This window comes from Procambarus clarkii, chromosome 55 (assembly GCF_040958095.1).
Source record: "Procambarus clarkii isolate CNS0578487 chromosome 55, FALCON_Pclarkii_2.0, whole genome shotgun sequence".
Taxonomy (NCBI): domain Eukaryota; kingdom Metazoa; phylum Arthropoda; class Malacostraca; order Decapoda; family Cambaridae; genus Procambarus; species Procambarus clarkii.
In genome coordinates, this window is record NC_091204.1 from 29,902,419 (window position 1) to 29,919,982 (window position 17,564).

At 46.8% G+C, this 17,564-nt stretch overlaps 1 protein-coding gene across 2 annotated transcripts in view; it reads right to left on the bottom strand.

The window, feature by feature from the left end:
- Positions 1-17,270, bottom strand: part of LOC123756355 (uncharacterized) — a 52,359-nt gene extending 35,089 nt beyond the window's left edge. For both annotated transcript variants that reach the window (XM_069305574.1, XM_069305573.1), the window contains exon 1: positions 17,052-17,270. The gene's annotated coding sequence lies outside the window, so the exon portion shown is untranslated. The remainder of the gene's footprint in view (positions 1-17,051) is intronic.
- Between the last annotated feature and the right edge of the window lie 294 nt (positions 17,271-17,564).

The following is a 17,564-nucleotide window of genomic DNA, read 5'->3' on the forward strand; positions in this document are numbered from 1 at the left end:
AGCAGGAGTAAGGAAGTTGGGCAGGAGTAAGGAGGGTGGGCAGGAGTAAGGAGGGTGGGCAGGAGTAAGGAGGGTGGGCAGGAGTAAGGAAGGTGGGCAGGAGTAAGGAGGGTGGGCAGGAGTAAGGAGGGTGGGCAGGAGTAAGGAGGGTGGGCAGGAGTAAGGAGGATGGGCAGGAGTAAGGAGGGTGGGCAGGAGTAAGGAGGGTGGGCAGGAGTAAGGAGGATGGGCAGGAGTAAGGAGGGTGGGCAGGAGTAAGGAGGGTGGGCAGGAGTAAGAAGGGTAGGCAGGAGTAAGGAAGGTGATCAGGAGTAAGGAGGGGTGGGCAGGAGTAAGGAGGGTGGGCAGGAGTAAGGAGGGTGGGCAGGAGTAAGGAGGGTAGGCAGGAGTAAGGAAGGTGATCAGGAGTAAGGAGGGGTGGGCAGGAGTAAGGAAGGTGGGCAGGAGTAAGGAGGGTGGGCAGGAGTAAGGAGGGTGGGCAGGAGTAAGGAGGATGGGCAGGAGTAAGGAGGGTGGGCAGGAGTAAGGAGGGTGGGCAGGAGTAAGGAGGATGGGCAGGAGTAAGGAGGGTGGGCAGGAGTAAGGAGGGTGGGCAGGAGTAAGGAGGATGGGCAGGAGTAAGGAGGGTGGGCAGGAGTAAGGAGGGTGGGCAGGAGTAAGGAGGGTGGGCAGGAGTAAGGAGGGGTGGGCAGGAGTAAGGAGGGTGGGCAGGAGTAAGGAGGGTGGGCAGGAGTAAGGAGGGTAGGCAGGAGTAAGGAAGGTGATCAGGAGTAAGGAGGGGTGGGCAGGAGTAAGGAGGGTGAGCAGGAGTAAGGAAGGTGGGCAGGAGTAAGGAGGGTGGGCAGGAGTAAGGAGGGTGGGCAGGAGTAAGGAGGCTGGGCAGGAGTAAGGAGAGTGGGCAGGAGTAAGGAGGGGTGGGCAGGAGAAAGGAGGGTGGGCAGGAGTAAGAAGAGTAGGCAGGAGTAAGGAAGGTGATCAGGAGTAAGGAGGGGTGGGCAGGAGGAAGGAGGGTGAGCAGGAGTAAGGAAGGTGGGCAGGAGTAAGGAAGGTGGGCAGGAGTAAGGAAGGTGAGAAGGAGTAAGGAAGGTGAGCAGGAGTAAGGAAGGTGGGCAGGAGAAAGGAGGGTGGGCAGGAGTAAGGAGGGTAGGCAGGAGTAAGGAGGGTGGGCTGGAGTAAGGAGGGTGGGCAGGAGTAAGGAGGGTGGGCAGGAGTAAGGAGGGTGGGCAGGAGTAAGGAGGGTGGGCAGGAGTAAGGAGGGGTGGGCAGGAGTAAGGAGGGTGAGCAGGAGTAAGGAGGGTGGGCAGGAGTAAGGAGGGTGGGCAGGAGTAAGGAGGGTGGGCAGGAGTAAGGAGGGTGGGCAGGAGTAAGGAGGGTGGGCAGGAGTAAGGAGGGTGGGCAGGAGTAAGGAGGGTAGGCAGGAGTAAGGAGGGGTGGGCAGGAGTAAGGAGGGTGAGCAGGAGTAAGGAGGGTGGGCAGGAGTAAGGAGGGGTGGGCAGGAGTAAGGAGGGTGAGCAGGAGTAAGGAGGGTGGGCAGGAGTAAGGAGGGTGGGCATGAGTAAGGAGGGGTGGGCAGGAGTAAGGAGGGAGGGCAGGAGTAAGGAGGGAGGGCAGGAGTAAGGAGGGTGGGCAGGAGTAAGGAGGGTGGGCAGGAGTAAGGAAGGTGAGCAGGAGTAAGGAAGGTGAGCAGGAGTAAGGAAGGTGGGCAGGAGAAAGGAGGGTGGGCAGGAGTAAGGAGGGTGGGCAGGAGTAAGGAGGGTGGGCAGGAGTAAGGAGGGGTGGGCAGGAGTAAGGAGGGTGGGCAGGAGTAAGGAAGGTGAGCAGGAGTAAGGAAGGTGAGCAGGAGTAAGGAAGGATGGGCAGGAGAAAGGAGGGTGGGCAGGAGTAAGGAAGGCAAGCAGGAGTAAGGAGGGTGGGCAGGAGTAAGGAGGGTGGGCAGGAGTAAGGAGGGTAGGCAGGAGTAAGGAAGGTGATCAGGAGTAAGGAGGGTGGGCAGGAGTAAGGAGGGTAGGCAGGAGTAAGGAGGGTGGGCAGGAGTAAGGAGGGTGGGCAGGAGTAAGGAGGGTGGGCAGGAGTAAGGAGGGTGGGCAGGAGTAAGGAGGGTGGGCAGGAGTAAGGAAGGCAAGCAGGAGTAAGGAGGGCAGGCAGGAATAAGGAGAGCAGGCAGGAATAAGGAGGGTGGGCAGGAGTAAGGAGGGTGGGCAGGAGTAAGGAGAGTGGGTAGGAGTAAGGAGGGTGGGCAGGAGTAAGGAGGGTGGGAAGGAGTAAGGAGGGTGGGCAGGAGTAAGGAGGGTGGGCAGGAGTAAGGAGGGTGGGCAGGAGGGTGGGCAGGAGTAAGGAGGGTGGGCAGGAGTAAGGAGGGTGGGCAGGAGTAAGGAGGATGGGCAGTAGTAAGGAGGGTGGGCAGGAGTAAGGAGGGTGGGCAGGAGTAAGGAGGGTGGGCAGGAGTAAGGAGGGTGGGCAGGAGTAAGGAGGGTGGGCAGGAGTAAGGAGGGTGGGCAGGAGTAAGGAGGGTGGGCAGGAGTAAGGAGGGTAGGCAGGAGTAAGGAGGGTGGGCAGGAGTAAGGACGGTGGGCAGGAGTAAGGAGGATGGGCAGAAGTAAGGAGGGTGGGCAGGAGTAAGGAGGGTGGGCAGGAGTAAGGAGGGTGGGCAGGAGTAAGGAGGGTGGGCAGGAGTAAGGAGGGGTGGGCAGGAGTAAGGAGGGTGGGCAGGAGTAAAGATGGTAGGCAGGAGTAAGGAGGGTGGGCAGGAGTAAGGAGGATGGGCAGGAGTAAGGAGGGTGGGCAGGAGTAAGGAGGGTGGGCAGGAGTAAGGAGGGTGGGCAGGAGTAAGGAGGGTGGGCTGGAGTAAGGAGGATGGGCAGGAGAAAGGAGGGTGGGCAGGAGTAGGGAGGGTGGGCAGGAGTAAGGAGGGTGGGCAGGAGTAAGGAAGGCAAGGAGGGCAAGGAGGGACCCTGTCTAGCAGAGAGGGATGGAAGGAGGGAGTCAAGCAGGGAGGATGGTAGGGGGGAGGGGTGGGTAGGCAAGCAGGGAGGCTGGAGTGGGTGTAATAGGAGTGGGTGTGATGGGTGTCCACCCACCTGCAAACCTGCTCCTCCACCCATCTGCCAACCATCAAACCCTTCTTCCTGCCATCCATTCATCCAGCTAGCTTTCCTGCCAGCCATCCAGCCCACCCGGTCACCCACCCATCTGCCCGCCCACTTGCCCTGCCCACCTTCCTGCCAGGCAGCTACCCACCCAGCTCACCCACCCATCTGCCCGCCCACTTGCCCTGCCCACCTTCCTGCCAGGCAGCTACCCACCAAGCTCACCACCCACCCAACACCACACACTAATTATAGTGTGTGTGGAAAATCAAATCACGTTGGCTGTGATACATAAAGATTGTGAATGTTAATTTTTTCTTCCCCGGTAAAACTCGGCTAATACGGATGTCGGGCTTAACTGGATAGGGGTCCTTCCCATATAGTCTGGATAATCGAGTTCATACAGTATATATAATATATTATCCAGGATATATGAGGGTGGTCATATATCAATGGTCATATATATGAGGTCATATATCAATGACCTCTTGATAGAGGTCATTGATATATGATCTCTATCAAGCATATTCAGGTCATTTTTACATATTATTTAGCACTAATAATTAACCTTGCTTACAACTATTCTAATACTTAATTTCAAGTCCAAAACAAGTCATACATACACTTATATTATTAAACCTCTTGTCTGGAAATACTTTATATAAATCTGTCGGAAAATCCGACACCATTTAATATATCATACAGATAATAGCTGTATTACCAACAAGTTACCCATAGAAAACGTAACTTGTAGTGGAATTACCGTCTAAAGAAAACGGGATATCATCACCACATACTATTATATTCTCCACCTATTATGGTGGGAATTATTCTTAAATACATTAGTCTTTGGACTTTACCATCATAAAACATCTCATATAAATTAACTTAATTATCAATATTAAAGTAGAGTAAATGTGACCCTTCTATCACTTTCTGAAATCTGGACAATGTAAGCCAGGCGTCAGGGAGGAAGGAGGGCAGCCATTGTTTTATACTAGACCAGAGGCACGGGAGCAAATACGGCTCCTGTTAAATTTACTTGGACGTAGTGTTATGGAAACCAAAAGTGTACCATTATCAACACGCTGTCTACAAATCAAGTTAAGTGTTCTTTCCGAAACCCATTATCTATCATTAGTGGCCATTAATGTCATTGGGTAGGGTGACCCGGTTAGATCACGAAATCGCCTCAAACTAAAGGTAATTAAGCCAGGTCTTCATTGTTCCATGTACAGTTTTCTCTGAAATACTTGTCATATATAGGATTCTGGCTTTACAGCTAGCGCCCTTTTGACAGGTCAAGACGAGGAAGCAAGACTTTGTGCACCAGTTACTGGGTGATGGAAGCTACCTCAAAGAGGATAATTTGGTGTCTACACCCTAGTTATACCTGGTGGACTAACCTGCTGTACTATAAGATAAGGAACCTTTTCAATGTATGTAGTTAATACTGTAGTTTGATTGGCTGCATATATAAATTAATTTAATATAAACCCCCCTAATGTGTAGAGGATCGATTTGTGAGATTAAGAGATTATTGCAGAAATACAGTCCACTTATCATTATACAAATTGCTATCGAAGTATATAAATTAACGTAAATATATTCATATAAATTAAATAAATATAAATCTCACAGGTCGGTTCCCACAAAATCAGCCAAGCCTACTCAGGCCACACTCACTGAATGAAAGGTTTCTGATCTTTCCATATGAAAACACTCATAATAATGCCAGATTATTTTAACCATTGAGAACCCACGTAATAGTGTGCAAGAGGCAGAGGTGTAATTAACGGAGGGAAGCGCGATCACAAGTTAGGTATCCAGTGTAAGTTATTTATTATAAGACATTCAGGTATTCATAATTAAACATCTTATGAGAAAATATATAGGATTCTGTAATGAGAAAATGTGGCTAACTCTACAGTAGACGGAAAAACACCACAATTTACATATTTGAAATCACAGATTTAAATATAATAAACCTAACAAATAAAGTATAGAGCAGACTCTTGTAATGTGATTCACTGACCACTTGGAAATTCAAATGCATTTTACCTACAAATAATACGCTAACATACGTTAGCTTGAATTTTCCTGGAGTGACTCTCATACATTCTCTCTCTCTCCATATAATTTCAAACATTTCCTTCATATCAGAAAGTTGGATATACCAAATCTTTTAAATGTTAAACATCGACAAATTTAACATTTAAAAATGTAATTTACTGGTGTAAATGTGTATTTATGAGTGTATAAACATCTATTTAAATGTATAATAAAACAAATATGAAAGACAAAAGCATATAAAGAATAAACTAGAAAACAGAATGTAGCAACTCTTTGATTAATGAAAATGTTTGAAACATTTTATGTCATCATTCATTCATTCATAATTTACATCATTTACACAACATAATTTACATAGTAGTAGGCATCCATCAGTCTCAGGAGACTATTGAGTTGTGCTCTGCTTGTAGGTCTGGAGTGGCCTCTCCAGGGCACAAAGCCTGGGTAGGTTGATATGCTGGAGAAACTGTTATCCAAGCAGCAGGCGCCGAAAGTCTCCAATAGGAAAGGCAAACGCCAATACGATTGGTTCCAGCGCCGTCGCATGAACTGTCAGAACGAGAAACTCCAACTCCAGAGTTAACCTCGAGGTTGGTAACAGAGGCACAGGGCCTCCAGACCCGGAGACCGCCGGGGTCGGAGAAGAACCAGCCCAGCAAGGGGCAAGAACGACCCCAGCCTCCTGAAGCAGAGCTTGGGCTCCCTGAGCCCCAAGGTGGAGGACGTCCAACCCTGCACCTATGGGTTCATCACCGCCCCCTTTCACCCGAGGCTACCTTCCTTCATGACCCAGCAGAAGGAAGAGTAATAATTATTAATTACAACAAGTCGTATTATAATTATTATTATAATAATATAGTTATTAATATAATTATAATAATACAGAGTAACTTAGGGCAGGGCGAGGAACAAACTATCTGACAATTTACATACACAGTAACATAATAACATACATAACATAATTAACATACACAGAAAACAGCTGCTTGCCATAAGTCCCTTTGTACACTAAATAAAATGTTCTATAGTATTAAACATGGCATATTGTGGAATATAATGTTTACTACATGAATAAAATTCAAATACAGTGGTATCTGCGTTTACGATCGTAATCCATTCCCAGAGACTCTGCGTCAACCAAAAATTCGGCAACAAAACAAATTTTGCCATAAGAAATAATGTAAGTTTAATTAATCCGTTCCACCCCCCCCCCCAATAAAAACGGCGTTGAATGTAATGAAACGCCATTTTCTGGGTGATACCCGGAGGCTCCTCGGAGCTTACTAGGCTGATATGCTAATGTCAGACATTGGCATCAATCATGTATATGGAGTTCTGTGGGCCTACCGGGGACCACGAGCCAGAACCTGGCCCCCTCAGAGAGGCATGGGGAGCAATGGCCTATAGAAACCCCCGTGTGGTTGGAAGCATTCTATGTCGGCCATCGACTGGGTCAGGACACCCAGAAAGGTAAGCATCCCAAAACAAACCCCTATTCTGGTAAAATTATTACTACCAAAAGCCGAACAAGTGGATTGAACTCTCCTAAAAGAAACGAACAAACGATCATGACGTCACACATCGCCGAGCCGCTGTCGCACAGCTTCCCCCTCCCATTGGAGGGGGAAGCCCCAGACCCCTCACGCCTGCTATCGACCCGTCAGTTTTGAAGCTGGATGTCAAAAAACACGAATAAAAACGCCGACCGGGGGGAGGGAGGGATGCCGGGGAGCCTCCGGGTCTCACCCAGAAAATGGCGTTTCATTACATTCAACGCTGGTTTTCTGGGGGGACCCCCTTCGGCTCCCCGGAGCTAACTACCCACAGAGGAAGAACGTAAGGACTTACCCGGGAGGCGGTCGTTGCTCACTCCACAACTCGAAGTCGAGACAACTTGCTGCAACCACCGACCGAAAACGACACAGGCCCGACTAGGCCTAGGGACGTGCACGAGGTAACGAGCAGCCAGGACCCTGTACGACCGCCAAAAGCCCCGTGCCCGAATGTCAGCCCATGGTGCCGAAGACGGCAGCAAGCGCAGTGAATGTACAAACATCATGGGCATGGGGATAGACCGCAGGCTAGCTAGTCGTAAGAACTCTGCGGACGACCTGGGAGACCCACACCCGCGAACAGGGAAGAAAGGGAAACCGGATCAACCCAAAGCGTGTCCCCAGACACAGAGGCCGAGGCGCGCAAGTAACGGCAAAGAGCCACCACCGAACACAAAACATGATGCACCCCTGGCCCAACCAATGAAGCATCAACAACCCAGGGACCCCTCCAGAAAGCTGCAGTTTCAATCTTCACCAGAAAAGGAGACAGCTGCAGACGAACAAAACCATCATGAAGACTGAAAGAGCAGAAACCCCTGCGCCGGAGGAGAGCATGAAGCAACCCAACCCGACAGCCAGAGGCCACTGCCAACAGATAAGGAGCCTTATAGAACAATCCTGAACTGAAGGGGCCACAACAAACCGAGGAGAAGAAAGAAAATAGCACTCTGTCCAATGACCAGGACGGCCAGGCTGCGCAAGAGCAGGAGCAGGCCGGAGGTGAAACAATGCATGAGACAGCTTACGAAACGGCGCAGAGGTAACATCAAAACCGAAAGCAAGCCGAAGTGGCTCCGCCAGCGCCTCACGATACGAAGCGACAGTATGGGGCAAGATGACGGCCTCCAAACTTCCACAAGAAAAGGACAAGGCCACGCCAACAAATGCAGCTACCGAAGAAGGAACAGAAGGAAAAGGAAGGGCCGCCAAAAACCCCACACTACCGCCAAGAAGAAGCACGCAGCTGGGACACCATCAATGAAGCCACCCGACCACCAACAGAAGGTGAGAGACTCGAGGCAGAACCGAACCGGCCCCGCCATGGGCCAATTGAGCCTAGGAAGATGCGGAGCTGCGGAAAGATCTTGGGTGCCACCACGGAGCCAGCTAAGCCAGAAACCCAAGCCGACAAAGGAGATGGAACATCCGCCATACAGAAGACACCCCAACTCCCGCGAGCCCGCCAGGAGATCGGAGACGACAGTTCCGACTTGCGAAACTAGAGAAGGGAAACCGAGAGAACGTGAAAACCCCAACAGGCTGGGTAAGTCAGGTAACCAGGAACCGAAATAGGAGGCTATAGGAGAGCCAAAAGGCACAAACAAAACACAACCATGTGTAGGATAAAAGGAGAAAACGGAAAAACACAATGATCAGAAGAAAAGCCCCAGCACCAACGGCCAGGGACATGAGCATTGAAGGAAGATTAGGAACGAAGAAGGCAAGGAGCAAAACAGGAATGAAAGGGACACGACCAACAACACACAGAGCCGCTGGTCATGTCCCAACAAGCCACGCCAACAACAGAGGTGTCTGACACGTCCCAACACAACACGAAAAGGAAAAAAAGGTGCAAAGGTACGCCAACAGACCAGTACCCGAACCAAAGTGTATGAGCTACGAGGATATGATCACCCACATCGACGATTGCCAAAGGAAGCGATAAGGAAGAGAAAGACCGACTACGGGACCCCAGGGGCACACGCACCAAGGGACACTGGTGGAAGGATAACCCAAACGAGCCAAAGAGACATGGGAAAGAAGTATTGCAGTGTCAGTAGTAGACAAGCGGAACGCATGAGGAAGCGATGTGGTAAAGGATGACACCACACACAGCTTCAAGCGCAGATATGATAGAGTCAAGCAGGCCCAGGAACCTGCACATGAGCAAATGACAGGTGAGAAGCGGGACCAAAAAGCCAGAGCCCAACTCCTGCAACACAACTAGGGAAGTACAACTAGGTAAGTACCGTACAGAAAATCCAATGTATATGGAAGGTCTAAGCTAGGCACTGCAAGACGTGCAAGGAAAGAGTGACCCAGATAAGACCATGGAAAACGGGGCCATGACCCCCCTTGCAACAATTAAACCAGAAGAACAATTAAGGCCCCAGGAAGAAGCACAGAAGGGCCAAACAAAAATCCATACCCAATCCCCAACACACATCCACAACATGAAAACTGCTGCAAAATGTCACCTCAGAACATCCAGACAGGAACACTTACCCCCATAACATATAACCCCCACCATTGTACCTCGAAACGTGGTGGAAGTAGGGCCCCCTATCTGAACTCAAGCATGGGCTGGACATGCACAAGAGTGGGACTGGATGGGTATAAATAGGAGCTGCCTCGTATGGCCTATTAGGCCTGCTGCAGTCACCTGTGTTCCGATGTTCGTATATTCGTATCAAAAAATCACTAACCAGCACCTGGCCGAAGAGAAGCCAGACCGCGTGAACTCACCTACAGAACGTAGGCACGAACGTGTCACGACACAACATAGCCGAGAAAATTCCGGGAGCACCGCCAGTGGAAGAAGGCAAAACCGCACATGCAGGAGAAGAACAGGGGTAGAGGCGAAGGAAGAGCCCGACACCCATATGCAGGGAAAACCCAGCGTCCTCCCAATAGCAGCAATCCAGAACACCCGCAGGAACTGCTGGGCACGGACTGGAGAATGGAGAGGAACGAGCGCCGAAGCATCGGAGAGAAAAGGGACACAAAATCCCAGCTCACGTACACACTGCCCGTATCAAAACAAACAACCACGACGCATGCGCAGCAGGGATGCCAGAAGTGGGTCGCCAGAAGTCGCGAGCTAAAGAAAGAAACCACGAATAGACTACAAAAATAGACAAAATAGTATTGTTAACAACCGAATCCCATATGAGAGTACACAGGGCAGCCGCTAACCATAGTTGAAAAGAGCAGGAAACGGACCGAGAAGAAACATAGCACAGCATCCCATTTGGGCTACAAAGAGCCCAACTGGGCTCCAAGGACCCCAATCTGGCAACCCTGTGCAGCGCAGGACAGTGCACGGAGATAAGAGACAAACACGAAAGAAAGAAACAGGGCCGAAAAACGAGAAGCTTGGAGAAGGACCGTCAAGCGTCTTCCGGTCCCAGAAGGGACCGGAAGACGACAGACATTCCAAGAATACGGGAAGAAGCAAAACCTTCCCGATCCTAGTTTTTTACATATTTTTTTCAATATTTCTGATAAGTTTTTCTCATTTTCTGCACTAAAGTTATTCAATAGTGTGTGTTTTGAGTAATTTATATGGTAAAATATGTAGAACATCGGAATCCTCATATATATTCATGTTAATAATATGCATCTATATTATTTACTTGGAAAAATACAACCTGTTATTTTTGGTGTTATTATACTGCATACACAATTTTTATACAACTATGAATATTGGCTTCCACGATTATGAACCACCAAGCTGTTGTGGTGGGTGTGGTAAAGACAGTCTACCACACACACTACCTGTGCCAGCAGACTGTACCAGCAGACTGTGCCAGCAGACTGTACCAGCAGACTGTACCAGCAGACTACCAGCGGACTGTGCCAGCAGACTGTACCAGCAGCAGGCTGTGCCAGCATACTGTGCCAGCAGATTGTAGCAGCAGACTGTGCCAGCAAACTGTGCCAGCAGACTGTGCCAGCAGCAAACTGTGCCAGTAGACTGTGCCAGCAGACTGTGCCAGCAGACTGTGCCAGCAAACTGGGCCAGCAGCAGACTGTGCCAGCAGCAGACTGTGCCAGCAAACTGTGCCAGCAGCAGACTGTGCCAGCAGCAAACTGTGCCAGTAGACTGTGCCAGCAGACTGTGCCAGCAGCAGACTGTGCCAGCAGCAGACTGTGCCAGCAGCAGACTGGGCCAGCAGCAGACTGTGCAAGCAGCAGACTGTGCCAGCAGCAGACTGTGCCAGCAGCAGACTGTGCCAGCAGCAGACTGGGCCAGCAGCAGACTGTGCCAGCACCAGACTGTGCCAGCACCAGACTGTGCCAGCAGCAGACTGTGCCAGCAGCAGACTGTGCCAGCAGCAGACTGTGCCAGCAGCAGACTGTGCCAGCAGCAGACTGGGCCAGGAGACGAAACAAAAGGAGCCACAAGATACTACACACATTACTAATTCTCAGCACAATGTTATTATTACCAGCAATCTGACAACAACAGTGTGTAAATTGATACATTTAAATAAGACCATGTGTGTGTGTGGACCATTTGTATACTACAACATATTGTGTGTGTGGACCATTTGTATACTACAACATGTTGTGTGTGTGGACCATTTGTATACTACAACATATTGTGTGTGTGGACCATTTGTATACTACAACATATTGTGTGTGTGGACCATTTGTATACTACAACATATTGTGTGTGTGGACCATTTGTATACTACAACATATTGTGTGTCTGCATATTAGTGATACAATTATTATACTCGTATTCATAGGAAAATAAGTGTTTTTGCTGTTATTATATTGCATATATATATATATATATATATATATATATATATATATATATATATATATATATATATATATATATATATATATATATATATAGTTGTGCAATAATTGGCTGTTGATTGCTGGTGTTGACTTCTTGATGTGTAGTGCCTCGCAAACGTCAAGCCGCCTGCTATCGCTGTATCTATCGATGATTTCTGTGTTGTTTACTAGGATTTCTCTGGCGATGGTTTGGTTATGGGAAGAGATTATATGTTCCTTAATGGAGCCCTGTTGTTTATGCATCGTTAAACGCCTAGAAAGAGATGTTGTTGTCTTGCCTATATACTGGGTTTTTTGGAGCTTACAGTCCCCAAGTGGGCATTTGAAGGCATAGACGACGTTAGTCTCTTTTAAAGCGTTCTGTTTCGTGTCTGGAGAGTTTCTCATGAGTAGGCTGGCCGTTTTTCTGGTTTTATAGTAAATCGTCAGTTGTATCCTCTGATTTTTGTCTGTAGGGATAACGTTTCTATTAACAATATCTTTCAGGACCCTTTCCTCTGTTTTATGAGCTGTGGAAAAGAAGTTCCTGTAAAATAGTCTAATAGGGGGTATAGGTGTTGTGTTAGTTGTCTCTTCGGAGGTTGCATGGCTTTTCACTTTCCTTCTTATGATGTCTTCGATGAAACCATTGGAGAAGCCGTTATTGACTAGAACCTGCCTTACCCTACAGAGTTCTTCGTCGACTTGCTTCCATTCTGAGCTGTGGCTGAGAGCACGGTCGACGTATGCGTTAACAACACTCCTCTTGTACCTGTCAGGGCAGTCGCTGTTGGCATTTAGGCACATTCCTATGTTTGTTTCCTTTGTGTAGACTGCAGTGTGGAAACCTCCGCCCTTTTCCATGACTGTTACATCTAGAAAAGGCAGCTTCCCATCCTTTTCCGTCTCGTAAGTGAAACGCAGCACGGAACTCTGCTCAAATGCCTCCTTCAGCTCCTGCAGATGTCTGACATCAGGTACCTGTGTAAAAATGTCGTCAACATACCTGCAGTATATGGCCGGTTTCAAGTTCATGTCGACTAAGACTTTTTGCTCGATGGTACCCATGTAGAAGTTTGCAAACAGGACACCTAGGGGAGAACCCATAGCGACCCCATCTACTTGCTTATACATATGCCCATCCGGGCTCAAGAAGGGTGCCTCTTTAGTACAAGCTTGGAGTAGTTTCCTCAGAATACTTTCTGGCATGTCAAGAGGAGTACAGGCTGGATCACGATACACTCTGTCGGCTATCATTCCGATTGTCTCGTCCACAGGTACGTTGGTAAACAGCGATTCTACGTCCAACGAGGCTCTTATCCCTGTGGCCCGTGCGCCCCGCAGTAAGTCCACAAATTCCTTTGGAGACTTCAGGCTGAAGGCGCAAGGAACATAAGGAGTCAGCAGGCCGTTGAGTCGCTTTGCCAATCTGTACGTGGGTGTGGGTATCTGGCTAATGATTGGCCGAAGTGGGTTTCCAGGCTTGTGCGTCTTGACATTTCCATACGCATATCCAGGTTTATATTCCCCAATGATCTTTGGCAGGTGGAGTCCGGATTTCTTGGCGTTCACAGTTTCGATCAGTTTGTTGACCTTTGTTTTTAATTCGGCTGTAGTGTCCTTCGTTACCCTTTGGAACTTAGTTTGGTCAGAGAGTATGATGTTCATTTTCGCCAGATATTCGTCTTTTTTAAGAATGACATATATTGGCGACTTGTCACCTCTCCTGACAACTATCTCCTTGTTCTCACGAAGGCTTTTAGCTGACTCTCTGACCAAACTAAGTTCCAAAGGGTAACGAAGGACACTACAGCCGAATTAAAAACAAAGGTCAACAAACTGATCGAAACTGTGAACGCCAAGAAATCCGGACTCCACCTGCCAAAGATCATTGGGGAATATAAACCTGGATATGCGTATGGAAATGTCAAGACGCACAAGCCTGGAAACCCACTTCGGCCAATCATTAGCCAGATACCCACACCCACGTACAGATTGGCAAAGCGACTCAACGGCCTGCTGACTCCTTATGTTCCTTGCGCCTTCAGCCTGAAGTCTCCAAAGGAATTTGTGGACTTACTGCGGGGCGCACGGGCCACAGGGATAAGAGCCTCGTTGGACGTAGAATCGCTGTTTACCAACGTACCTGTGGACGAGACAATCGGAATGATAGCCGACAGAGTGTATCGTGATCCAGCCTGTACTCCTCTTGACATGCCAGAAAGTATTCTGAGGAAACTACTCCAAGCTTGTACTAAAGAGGCACCCTTCTTGAGCCCGGATGGGCATATGTATAAGCAAGTAGATGGGGTCGCTATGGGTTCTCCCCTAGGTGTCCTGTTTGCAAACTTCTACATGGGTACCATCGAGCAAAAAGTCTTAGTCGACATGAACTTGAAACCGGCCATATACTGCAGGTATGTTGACGACATTTTTACACAGGTACCTGATGTCAGACATCTGCAGGAGCTGAAGGAGGCATTTGAGCAGAGTTCCGTGCTGCGTTTCACTTACGAGACGGAAAAGGATGGGAAGCTGCCTTTTCTAGATGTAACAGTCATGGAAAAGGGCGGAGGTTTCCACACTGCAGTCTACACAAAGGAAACAAACATAGGAATGTGCCTAAATGCCAACAGCGACTGCCCTGACAGGTACAAGAGGAGTGTTGTTAACGCATACGTCGACCGTGCTCTCAGCCACAGCTCAGAATGGAAGCAAGTCGACGAAGAACTCTGTAGGGTAAGGCAGGTTCTAGTCAATAACGGCTTCTCCAATGGTTTCATCGAAGACATCATAAGAAGGAAAGTGAAAAGCCATGCAACCTCCGAAGAGACAACTAACACAACACCTATACCCCCTATTAGACTATTTTACAGGAACTTCTTTTCCACAGCTCATAAAACAGAGGAAAGGGTCCTGAAAGATATTGTTAATAGAAACGTTATCCCTACAGACAAAAATCAGAGGATACAACTGACGATTTACTATAAAACCAGAAAAACGGCCAGCCTACTCATGAGAAACTCTCCAGACACGAAACAGAACGCTTTAAAAGAGACTAACGTCGTCTATGCCTTCAAATGCCCACTTGGGGACTGTAAGCTCCAAAAAACCCAGTATATAGGCAAGACAACAACATCTCTTTCTAGGCGTTTAACGATGCATAAACAACAGGGCTCCATTAAGGAACATATAATCTCTTCCCATAACCAAACCATCGCCAGAGAAATCCTAGTAAACAACACAGAAATCATCGATAGATACAGCGATAGCAGGCGGCTTGACGTTTGCGAGGCACTACACATCAAGAAGTCAACACCAGCAATCAACAGCCATATATATATATATATATATATATATATATATATATATATATATATATATATATATATAAATATATATATATATATATATATATATATATATATATATATATATATATATATATATATATATATATATATATATATATATATGTCGCACCTAGTAGCCAGAACGCACTTCTCGCCCTACTATGCAAGGCCCGATTTGCCTAATAAGCCAAGTTTTCCTGAATTAACATATTTTCTCTAATTTTTTTCTTATGAAATGATAAAGCTACCTATTTCATTATGTATGATGTCAATTTTTTTTTATTGGAGTTAAAATTAACGTAGATATATGACCGAACCTAACCAACCCTACCTAACCTAACCTAACCTATCTTTATAGGTTAGGTTAGGTTAGGTAGCCGAAAAATTTAGGTTAGGTTAGGTTAGGTAGTCGAAAAACAACTAATTCATGAAAACTTGGCTTATTAGGCAAATCGGGCCTTGCATAGTAGGCCGAGAAATGCGTTCTGGCTACTAGGTACGACATATATATATATATATAATATATATATATATATATATATATATATATGTACACACACACACTAGCTGTACCCGGCCACGCGTTGCTGTGGCTCAGCAACACATGTGCGTTGCTGAGCCACAGTAACCTTTCCCCGTTTCCCGGACCTCCCCACCATTCCCTCTCCTTCCCCCTGTCCCCTCGTCTTCCCAACTCCCCGATCCCCTAGTCCTCCCCACCATTCCTCCCTCCCCGGTCCCTTTGTCCTCCCCACCATTCCCCACTCCAGCGTCCCCATCCTCCTCCTATCAATTCCCCATTCCACTGTACCCTTGTCCTCCCTACCATTCCCTCTTTCCTCGTCCGATGCATTCTCAAATGATCTGATGTTCCCATCAGAAAATTTGGAACATCAAATGGTCTGATGTTTCCTTCACTGAAATTTAAAAAAAAACAGTTAACAAATGAAAAGAAAAACAATGAAAAATTAAAAAAAAAAAAACTATTCTCATGAAATTAACGGTATGGTAAACAAAACAGCTTAATTTCAAAGCAATGTCACACAGAATAATTAAGTCAAAATGAAAATAAATCGAAATCTATGAAAATTCAATTTATCAATGAAATCGGAAACATCGAATTTGAAACATATTTAGTATAGCTTCGATTGCTCTTACATTCAATAGATGGCGCTGTTTAAAAAAAATGTTTTTACCTGTCACAGGTGTGGCATCTATACTTACACTCACGAAATGAATGGTATGGGAAACAACACAGCTCAATTCCAATGCAATGTCACACAAAATAATTAAATCAAAATTAAAATCGAAATCCATGAAAATTCAATTTGTCACTGCAATTGGAAACATTGAAATAGAATTGTAACATGTTTAGTGTAGCATGTGCTGCTCTTACGTGCAACAGATGGCGCTGTTTCTTACAAAAAAAAAAAAGGAATGATTTTACCTGTCACAGGTGTGGTATCTATATAAACGGTATATAAAAATATGCGCATATTCGAATGGGACGTTGTATCAGAATTTCAAAGCAATTTGTGAAGAACTTTGGGAGATTACAGCATGTATTGCTCCTACATCCAACAGATGGCACTGTTCTTTAAAATAAGCATGTTCTTTCCTGTAACAGGTGAGACATGTATATAGTAGGTATATAAAAACACCTGCCTATTCAAATGCCACGTTGTATCAAAATTTCAAAGCAATCGGTAAAGAGGTTTAGAAGATTTCTCACATGAAAAACAGTTTAAAAAAAAAATCCGTCAAAGACGTGATATCAATATAGTATGTATATAAATACCCTGCTCGTATGCAAACTGAACATTGTGTGAAAATTTCAAAGCAATCAGTGAAGAACTTTAGGAGATTTAGCGATTTTTAACAAATGAACATTTCCATTTTTATTTATATAGATTATATAGGCTAATGTTCACACCCCAACAATGCCAGAGGCATATAATTCACCCTAACAATTTCATAGGCCCACGTCCACACCCCAACAATTCTCTAGGCCAGTCCCCAACCGAACAATTCAATAGGCCTATATCCAAACCTGAATATATAATTCACCCCAACAATTCCTTAGGCCCATGTCCACACCCTCAATAGTTGTATAGGTCTATTTCCACACACCAACAATTGTATGTTGGGGTGTAAGACAATGGCAGAGCAGAAAGTACTCCAGTACTTACGGAGGATGATGAGAGTGCGAGGAACAAGGTGGTCAGGTGGAGCCAGTGACTCCTTCCTTCAACAGTTTTGTCTCTCCCTCGTGGTATATCCTCAATGTCTTCAGTGGTGTGGCCTCACCACACACTTACACTGCCATAAGTGTCCTGAGAGTACTGTGGGAGGGACAATTTGGCGGGTATTGTGGACACAGGAGACCGTCTCTAAGACAGTGAGGCGCATCAGTGTTATCTTCTTCTTGATGGTAGCTGCAGTTCTTATCAGAGTTGTTATCTTGTTGTTGGTGATTAAGTGGGGACATTGCTATCAGTTGAGGAGCGGCAGTATTATCTCACGGGTCGTCGTCTACACCTCGTGTAGCAGCTTGCTTTTGTTGTGATGACGTCACTCGCTCGCTTGCCCGCCATCTTGCTCCGTACATTTTCTTTGGTTACTGATCTTTCCCGAAACTGACTTTTTAATTGTCTTTATTTATGTACACAGGAGTTTGTTTATTTATTTATTAATATACAAGA